An 8,830-nucleotide genomic window follows, 5' to 3' on the forward strand; every position below is an offset into this window, starting at 1 on the left:
TATTTTGTAAGCAAGCAAACTAGAGAAATCAAGTAAATAACTCAAAGTTATATGGTGGAGCTAGTATTTAAATGCAAGTCTTGTGACTTCAAAGCTAATTGTCTTTTTAAAACTTTTTATTTTATTTTGGAGTATAGCCAGTTACCAATGTTGTGATAGTTTAAGGCGAACAGCAAAGGGACTCAACCATGCATATACATGTGTCCATTCTCTCCCAAGCTCCCTCCCATCCAAGCTGCTGCATAATATTGCAAAGCTCACTGTCTGAACTGTAAAACCAAGGTCCTAATTCAATACTACCCATGATTGGACAAACTCTTGAACAATAATTTGTTCAAATAGTAAGTACCTAGCACTGAGTGAGTTAATATATGACAGGAAATGTCATTGACAGTAACACAGACATATCCTTGAAGATATATGCTACACTAATAATTACCAAGCTCTTCGTATTAGAAATCTTTTTTAAAATTTTCTTGGCTGCATCTTGTGGCTCCCAGGTTCTTAGTTCCCCGACAAAGGATTAAACCCATGCTCTCTGCTGTGGAAGCTCAAAGTTCTAACCACTGGACTGCTAGGGAATTCCCCAATTAGAAATATTATGTAACAAAATAAAGGTGATCAAAATATGGCAGTACATTTGTTGCTGCTCAGTTTTTTAGTCATATCCAACTCTTTGTGACCCCATGGACTGCAGCATGCCAGGCTTCCCTGTCCTTCACTGTCTCACTATCTTATGAGCTCAAACTCATGTCCATTGAATTGGTGATGCCATTCAACCATCTCATCCTCTGTCGTCCCCTTCTCCTCTTGCAATAAATAAATATGTCTTAAGGTCATCTCTCACATATATCACTTATATTGAGTACATGTACTGCAAAGTTTTCACTATGCAATGATGATATGATTTTAAGATGAGTCTTGCAAAGTATTCTTTTTTATTAAGATATAACTCACATATGGAAAATTTATCCTTAAAGCATACAATTCAATAATTTTTAGTATATTCATGGGAATTCCCTGGCAGTCCAATGGCTGATACCTTGCCCTTTCACTGCTGAGTGCCAGGGTTCAATCCCTGGTTGGAGAACTAAGATGCCATAAGCCATGTGGCTTGGGCATAAGAAAATAACCAGAATGAGAAGTGAGTTTTTGTAATTAATTAATTCACTTATTCCTGACTGCCTTGGGTCTTTGTTGCTGTGCGGCCTTTCTCCAGTTGCAGTGAGCGGGCTACTCTCTGGTCGTGGTGCTTGGGCTGCTTGCTGTGGTGGCTTCTCGTTGCACAGAACGGGCTCTGGGGCTCTCTGGCTCAGTAGTTGCAGCTCACAGGCTCTAGAGAGATGGCTCAGTAGTTGTGGTGCATGGGCTTAGTTGCCCACAACATGTGGGGTCTTCCTGGACCAGAGATCAAACCTGTGTCCCCTGAAGTGGCAGGCAGATTCTTAATGACAGGACCACCAGAGAAGTCCTGCAAGTGACCATCTTCATTTACTGAAATGTCAGCAACAGTCTTCGTCCACACATCCCTGAAGCAGTGACGATAATTTGATATCTGCAGTATCTTGATATCCCAGGAAAAAAGCAGCTAAGTGGCAACAAATTGAGGGTACTGCTCAAGGCTCTCAGGTACAATTGTAGTCAGCACAAGGTTCCTAAACCTTAAATATAAGTCTCACTGATGTTCTATTCTAGCAGTTTCTAAATCTAGCAACATTATGAAATCATTTAGGAAGCTTATTGCCAAATGCAAAAGAGATGGAAAATTTTTGTACACATCTTACAAGCAATTATTAAATTATATAGTCTTTGGCTTTCCAGGCACCAATTTATAACAGGCTGCTGCCAAATTACAACTGAAAAGGCCAAAGGAACTTAAAAACACGAAAAAAAGTCTGCATCAATAAGTAGATAGGATCCAAATTCTCTGAACTTAAAAAAAAAAAAAATTCTCAGTATTGAACAAGACTAGACTAAAGACAAACATGCCAGAGATGACAGTCAACTTCCCTTCCAGAAAAACCAGGATGTTGGTATGGTAAGTAAATAGAGGAGAGCTTGGCAGAATCCAACTATCAACCTCTAATTCAGTGGAATAAAGAAGTGGCAGAAAGGGAGTTCTTGGTGGCCCAGCAGTTAGGACTCGGCACTTCCACTGCTGTGGCCCAGTGTCCAACCCCTGCTCAGGGAACTGGGATCCACAAGCCACGAGACTCCACCAAAGGTGGGGGTGGGGGGAAATGGCAGAAAGAAGAATGTCACAAGACTTCAGGGGAGAAGTCCAACTTAAGGCCACACTTAAAAGGCCTTTAAAAGCCACAGGAATTGGAAGGCCTCAAGGCAAGCACACACATACCAAACATAAGCCAGCAGGTGAGGCGGCATTTTCCCACTTAGGAGCAAGTTGCAGCAGGAAAGACACAGAACACAGCCACACCGACTATACGGAATGGTAGTTGGGCCAAATAAGAAGTTAGAAAGCTGACCTTGGTAGTGTGATTTCACCAGACATGAGAAGGAAACACCCAGGATGTTGGATTATGAGCACAGACATGCAAACTGACACCAAAATCTCTCCTGCTTGACTGGAGAGGATGAACTCAACAATAAGACAGTGTACAGTGTGGAGATCCAAGGAGGCTCTCTTTCCTTTGTTTTTAAGCAAATATTAGAGTTGAATACGGAGAAGGCAATGGCACCCCACTCCAGTACTCTTACCTGGAAAATCCCATGCATGGAGGAGCCTGGTAGGCTGTAGTCCATGGGGTCGCTAGGAGTCGGACACAACTGAGCGAATTCCCTTTCACTTTTCACTTTCATGGACTGGAGAAGGAAATAGCAACCCATTCCACTGTTCTTGCCTGGAGGATCCCAGGGATGGGGGAGCCTGGTGGGCTTCCGTCTATGGGGTCACACAGAGTCGGACACGACTGAAGCGACTTTAGCAGCAGCAGCAGCAGCAGACTTGAATAAATCTCTTTTCTTTCAGGAATGAAAAAATACTGAAAAACTCAAAATGGAACCTATGGGACAATTCTGCAATGTAAATGAGAGAACTGACTAGCAAAGAGCGATCTATTTTTCAATCCTAATCCCCCAAATATTCAGAGTGCTTACTGTGTGCCAAACACTGCTCTAGGCACTTGAGGATATTATGTCAATGAATCTTGTTCACATGGAGCTTATACTGGGGGAGAAAGAAGAGACAGATACCAAACAGAGATTTTTAAAAGTTCAGTTCAGTTCAGTTCAGTCACTCAGTCGTGTCTGACTCTTCGCGACCCCGTGAATCGCAGCACGCCAGGCCTCCCTGTCCATCACCAACTCCCAGAGTTCACTCAGACTCATGTCCATCAAGTCAGTGATGCCATCCAGCCATCTCATCCTCTGGCGTCCCCTTCTCCTCCTGCCCCCAATCCCTCCCAGCATCAGAGTCTTTTCCAATGAGTCAACTCTTCACATGAGGTGGCCAAAGTACTGGAGTTTCAGCTTTAGCATCATTCCTTCCAAAGAAATCCCAGGGCTGATCTCCTTCAGAATGGACTGGTTGGATCTCCTTGCAGTCCAAGGGACTCTCAAGAGTCTTCTCCAACACCACAGTTCAAAAGCATCAATTCTTTGGCGCTCAGCCTTCTTCACAGTCCAACTCTCACATCCATACATGACCACTGGAAAAACCATAGCCTTGACTAGACAGACCTTTGTTGGCAAAGTAATGTCTCTGCTTTTGAATATGCTATCTAGGTTGCACATAACTTTCCTTCCAAGGAGTAAGCGTCTTTTAATTTCATGGCTGCAGTCACCATCTGCAGTGATTTTGGAGCCCCCAAAAATAAAGTCTGACACTGTTTCCACTGTTTCCCCATCTATTTGCCATGAAGTGATGGGACCGGATGCCATGATCTTCATTTTCTGAATGTTGAGCTTTAAGCCAACTTTTTCACTCTCCACTTTCACTTTCATCAAGAGGCTTTTGAGTTCCTCTTCACTTTCTGCTGTAAGGGTGGTGTCATCTGCATATCTGAGGTTATTGATATTTCTCCCGGCAATCTTGATTCCAGCTTGTGCTTCTTCCAGTCCAGCATTTCTCATGATGTACTCTGCATGTAAGTTAAATAAGCAGGGTGACAATATATAGCCTTGACATACTCCTTTTCCTATTTGGAACCAGTCTGTTGTTCCATGTCCAATTCTTTTTTTTTTTTTTTTCCATGTCCAATTCTAACTGTTGCTTCCTGACCTGCATACAGATTTCTCAAGAGGCAGGTCAGGTGGTCTGGTATTCCCATCTCTTTCAGAATTTCCCATAGTTTATTGTGATCCACACAGTCAAAGGCTTTGGCATAGTCAATAAAGCAGAAATAGATGTTTTTCTGGAACTCTCTTGCTTTTTCCATGATCCAGCGGATGTTGGCAATTTGATCTCTTGTTCCTCTGCCTTTTCTAAAACCAGCTTGAACATCAGGAAGTTCACAGTTCACATATTGCTGAAGCCTGGCTTGGAGAATTTTGAGCATTACTTTACTATCGTGTAAGATGAGTGCAATTGTGCAGTAGTTTGACCATTCTTTGGCATTGCCTTTCTTTGGGATTGGAATGAAAACTGACCTTTTCCAGTCCTGAGGCCACTGCTTAGTTTTCCAAATTTGCTGGCATATTGGATGCAGCACTTTCACAGCATCATCTTTCAGGATTTGAAATAGCTCAACTGGAATTCCATCACTTCCACTAGCTTTGAGCAAACAAAAAAGTTAGTGTATATATTGGAGGGGCTTCCAAGGTGGCTCAGTGGTAAAGAATGCACCAGTCAATGCAGGAAACACAGGAGATGCGGGTTCAATTCCTGGGTTGGCAAGATCCCCTGAAGAAGGAAATGGCAACCCACTCCAGAATTCTTGCTTGGAAAATTCCATGGACAGAAGAGCCTGGCAGGGTACAGTCCATGGGGTCACAAAGAGTAAGACAAACTGAGTGACTAAGCACAGCATAGTAATCCAGGCAAGAGATGATAATGATTCAGGCCAGAGTAGCAGGAATGGAAGCGATGGGACATGGTCATATTCTGGATATAGTTTGAAAATAGAGCCAACGGATTACCCAAAAAATTGGGTAATAGAGCTATGGTTTTTCCAGTAGTCATTTATGGATGTGAGAGTTGGACTATAAGGAAAGCTGAGCACCGAAGAATTGGTACTTTCTAACTGTGGTGCTGGAGAAGTCTCTTGAGAGTCCCTTGGACTGCAAGGAGATCAAACCAGTCAATCCTAAAGGAAATCAGCCCTGAGTATTCATTGGAAGGACTGATGCTAAGGCTGAAGCTCCAATACTCTGGCCTTATGATGAGAAGAGCTGACTCATTGGAAAAGCCCCTGGTGCTGGGAAAGATTGAGGGGAAGAGGAGAAAGGAGCGACAGAGGATGAGATGGTTGGATGGCATCATGGACTCAATGGACATGCGTTTGAGCAAACTTCGAGATACTGAAGGATAGGCAAGCCTGGTATACTGCAGTCCATGGGGTCGCAAAGAGTCAGACACTATTTAGCAGCTGAACAACAACAACGATAGTGGTCAAGGATGACTTCAAGATTTTTGGCCTGAGCTACTAGAGAGCTGAGGTTGTTATTAACCTAGCCGGAGAAAGTCTGCACAGAAGAGATTTTGAGTGGAAACATCAGGAGTTTGGTTTTGAACTTCTTAAGTTTGGGATGCTTATTGGACATCCAAGTGGAGGTGTAAAGCTGGCAGTCAGATAAATGAGGCTGCAGTTTTAATGAAATGTTTACAATAGAGATAAAATTTGGGAAGCCTTCAAATAGTTTTTAAAAACAAGAGACTGGGACTTCCCTGGTGGTCCAGTGGCTGAAACTGGGCTCCCAATGTAGGGAGCCTGGGTTTGATCCCAGGTTGGAGAACTACATCCCGTGTGCTGCAATCAAGAGTTCGAATGCCACACCTAAAGATCAGGAGCTCTGAAACGAAGACTTGGCACAGCCAAATATATAAATAAATATTAAAAAAAATAATAGTACTTCTGAGGTAGGTACTATTAAAAAAATAATAAAACCTGAGACTGGCTGATGGAGTGAATGATAGAGAAGAGGACAAAGGTCTGACAGACCTTAGGACACCTGAACATTATTAGTAGTCAGGGAAAAGAGGGTATCAGAGGAAAGGAGACCGAGGAATAACAAGCAGCGAGACAGGGGAAATATTCAGTGTCGTGGCCTGGAAACCAAGCAGTCAGCTTTAGAAATTGTGTATCAGATCCTTTCTAGAAAACAGAAGGAACAAATCTTTCTGTTTTCTATGCCCTCCTCCTCATTTCCCCAACCACTTGGTCACTGAAAATGGGAGTGAATATGAGAGGGATACAATTCCTAAAACACAAAGAGTATACTACAGCAAATTGGGGGAGAGTGAGCCTTGGTTAAGAATGAGCCTGAAGTCTGATTTAGCTAAAATTTGAGGTGAAAATTTAAAAATTCCACTTTCCATGTTTTAATAGTGACGTGTTAGTTGCTCAGTTGTGTCCAACTCTTTGAGACCCCATGGAACCCGCCAGGCTCCTGTGTCCATGGGATTCTCCAGGCAAGAATACTGGAGTAGGTGGCCATGTCCTCCTCCAGGGGGTCTTCCTGACCCAGGAATCAAACCTGGATCTCCCTCATTGCAGTCAGATTCTTTACCATTTGAGCTACCAGGGAAGCCCAAATAATTGTGGAAAATGGCACTAAATTGCTATCTCAATAACAAAGGTTTTTCAAAAACTCCAACAGATTTTTATTCATCATTTTTTTTTACATTTCTAGTTTCCATTGCTAGAGAAAACAGTAGTGCTGGTTATTTGTTTTGAGGTGATTTGGTGTGGTGTGGTGTGTGTGTTTATACAGGATTGCACCAGAACAGTTCTGTCTCCTATCTCTTAATTGGTTTAGACAAGTTAGACCAAGTGAAGTTTTCCCATATGCCAAACATAATATTGACTTGACACATTAGTATGAAAAATAATCAATAAAAATGAAATAACAAAATCAGTAACAATCATTTTAAAGGGATGGGTGAAATTTCATGTCAGAAACTGTGATACTTCTAGATATGATATGAAAGACATTTTTAATGTTTTTCTTTAACTAGAGGTTCCTAAACATTAAATTTAAAAGCATGAGGCTGACATTTTTAAAACCTGTGTATTTTAATGAGGATAATCATTACTATATAAGACATATTCTGTCTGCCTAATACAACAGACACTGAAAAAAATCTAAGCAGTTAAGATATGCCCTGGACAGTTCTCCTAACTTTGTTAGGCAATCAAGATGTGTGTGCTGAAATAATTAGGCAGTATCACTATAACGGGGCCATAAACAGTAATGTATTTGATAAATGCCATGCATCTGTAGAAAGGAATGTAGTGTGCTCAATTGCTCAGTCCTGTCTAACTCTTTTCGACCCCATGGACTGTAGCCTGCCAGGCTCCTCTGTCCACTGGGGATTCTCCATGCAAGAATACTGGAGTGGTTGCCATGCCCTCCTCCAGGGAATCTTCCCAACCCAGGGACTGCATTGTGGGGAGATTCTTTACCCTCTGAGCTACCAGGGAAGCCCAAGAAAATGAGTGGGTAGTCTATCCCTTCTCCAGGGGAACTTGATTCTTTACCAGCTGAGCTATCCAGGAAGCCCGAGAAGAGAAGGAATATATCAATGTAGCCTGGAAATATCTGTCCAGCAATGAAGGTGGAATTTGAATTAGGCCTCCAAAATGTGTAAAATGTGGACAAGTAAAAAAAGAGCATTTCACCAGATAATTCTTTGAAATGTTACATAAATCACCAAAGTAGTCACTGAGGTCACCTGCCTTTTTCAAAAGATGCAATATTAGTGTTTGTCAAGATTTGTTTTCACAAATAGGATGAGCGTTTTATCTACCACGTAGTGAGGATGGACTTGTGCATTCAGTTACACGGTATGGGGTAGATTACAGCTAATTGCTCTGCTGGGTACCTGAAATCCCTCCTAAATGGTATCTTATCTCTGTGAGCAACAGTCAACAGAGAAATGACAAAGGAAATTTCTTGAACAGTGGCGAGACTGGGTTTTACTGCCACCAGGGGGAGAGAGCTCATAAAAAAGGCCAATCCTGGCACCAGGTTCTAAATCGTAGGAGCCCGTGTCTAACCTACTCAACTGGGGTGCCCAGGGTCGCAGTTTCTCGGCAAGTGTTTTTTGATATAACCATATGTATGTATTCTTCTAAGCATTTTGAAGGAACCACGTGTCGGAGCCTTTTCCAATAAGCTAACTCCCATATAAAAACTATTCTGATTTAATAATCTGTTCACACGGGCACCCTCCTTCTGAAAAGATATTTATGTGTGCCAAAGGTTTAAAATGATTGCTAAATCCCCAAATTTCGGGAGTAAAATGGGGGCGCAAGAATTTGGCAACTAAATTATTGGTCTCAGACCACTCACCTGAGGTACCCCAGCACTGGGTCCCTGGATTTCCTGTTCTCAACTTCCCCTTAACAGCCCCCCATTCCCTTCTTTCCTAGCTCTGTCCCTAACCCACTTGACCCAGAGTTATTTTGGAGGCGGCACCGATTTCTTTGGCAGCCAGCCCCAAGGCAAGCCAGCTGCCCTCCGGACTGTGAACTCTAGACGTTGCTCTCCCAGGCCAGATAAAGATTTGTTCTTTACAGGAAGGGATGCGTGAAAAATTCGAGGCATTTATCATCATGACAGAATTTCAAGCACTTATGTTCCAGACCCAGCAACTAAAATACATGAATTAGCTCGTGTAATCTTCATAAAAATATTCCGTGAAGCGGGT

The sequence above is a fragment of the Bos javanicus genome, chromosome 15 (assembly GCF_032452875.1).
Source record: "Bos javanicus breed banteng chromosome 15, ARS-OSU_banteng_1.0, whole genome shotgun sequence".
NCBI classification, from domain to species: Eukaryota; Metazoa; Chordata; class Mammalia; order Artiodactyla; family Bovidae; genus Bos; species Bos javanicus.